Raw genomic sequence first — 1,034 nt, 5'->3', positions numbered from 1 at the left:
TCATGGGTAGTAATACTTTTAAACTTTGGGTATCAGTGTTGGTAAGTGCACAACGGTGTTGGTTAGTGCCCAACAGTGTTGGTTAGTGCACAACATTGTTGGTTAGTGCACAACAGTATTGGTTAGTGCACAAAAGTGAGAGTTACGCTAAAAAATGACAAAGAAAATATAAAGAAAATGTTTCGTTCTTACACGCAAGCAAAAAATTAATTGAGTGACAGAAACATACTTCTAAAAATAAAAATTATAAATAAATTCTTCGGTTACATAATCTGTTTAATCTCTGTGTTGCATATCTATAAATAACACCAACAATTTCCGAGTGAGTTTATTTAAAACCCCTTATAAGTTTTCCAGCTAAAAGATTGCCTTTCTAATATGATAAATTGAATATTTCATTCGTTTTCCATTTCCTTTCGCTCCGTGCTGTGCCAAGCCGCCTTTCCTTTGCAAATAATTTCCAAGAATCGGTAATGATATTATATCACAATGGAACACACCTGCGAAACCCACTTACCCGGCTGCTTTTCGCCCATCCTACGCTTCTGCCGTTTCCTTATCCCATTTCCATTGTGACAACTTGAAGGGAATTTTCTCTCCGGCTGAGCTTTGACTTTAAAAACCGCAGTCACTGGGAGTCGGGAGGGAGCCGCCGCTTCGACATCAATTCTCCAAACGAAACATAAAACTTGTTCCTATGAATGAAGAGGAGATGCTGGAAGGTCGAGCAGAAGCCTCTTAACCAACAACCGATATCAGTATAATATAACAACATAACTTTCTCAACTTTATGAGCGCCGATTGCTGTTGTCATTTCACTTGGTTTCCGTCGTTAATGTGGCTCCTGCTGTTTCTGTTTTTTCTGCTGCTTCTGTGGGTGGAAAAGTTGAACAAGTTTTCGAGCGCGGTTTTTCGAAAAAAGGAAAAAAAAAAACTTTTGTCTTTCTGATTTCGTTGGTAAAACACACAGAAGTTTGAGCTTTCTTTTGACTGAAAAGTTTATGTCGATTTGTTGCGGTTGGGTCTCTGTTGGC

At 38.6% G+C, this 1,034-nt stretch overlaps 2 long non-coding RNA genes across 2 annotated transcripts; one reads left to right on the top strand and one right to left on the bottom strand.

The window, feature by feature from the left end:
* The first annotated feature begins 238 nt into the window (after positions 1-238).
* On the top strand, positions 239-791 carry LOC117184275 (uncharacterized). Its single transcript, XR_004469599.1, has 2 exons — positions 239-322; positions 437-791. It is a non-coding gene; the product is annotated as an uncharacterized lncRNA (long non-coding RNA).
* On the bottom strand, positions 272-1,034 carry LOC117184276 (uncharacterized). Its single transcript, XR_004469600.1, has 2 exons — positions 518-1,034; positions 272-445 (listed from the first exon to the last, which is right to left on the bottom strand). It is a non-coding gene; the product is annotated as an uncharacterized lncRNA (long non-coding RNA).

The sequence above is a fragment of the Drosophila pseudoobscura genome, chromosome 4 (assembly GCF_009870125.1).
Source record: "Drosophila pseudoobscura strain MV-25-SWS-2005 chromosome 4, UCI_Dpse_MV25, whole genome shotgun sequence".
In the NCBI taxonomy this organism is placed as follows: domain Eukaryota; kingdom Metazoa; phylum Arthropoda; class Insecta; order Diptera; family Drosophilidae; genus Drosophila; species Drosophila pseudoobscura.
The sequence above is the reverse complement of the archived record's forward strand: the minus strand, read 5'-3'. Positions and strand labels throughout refer to the sequence as shown.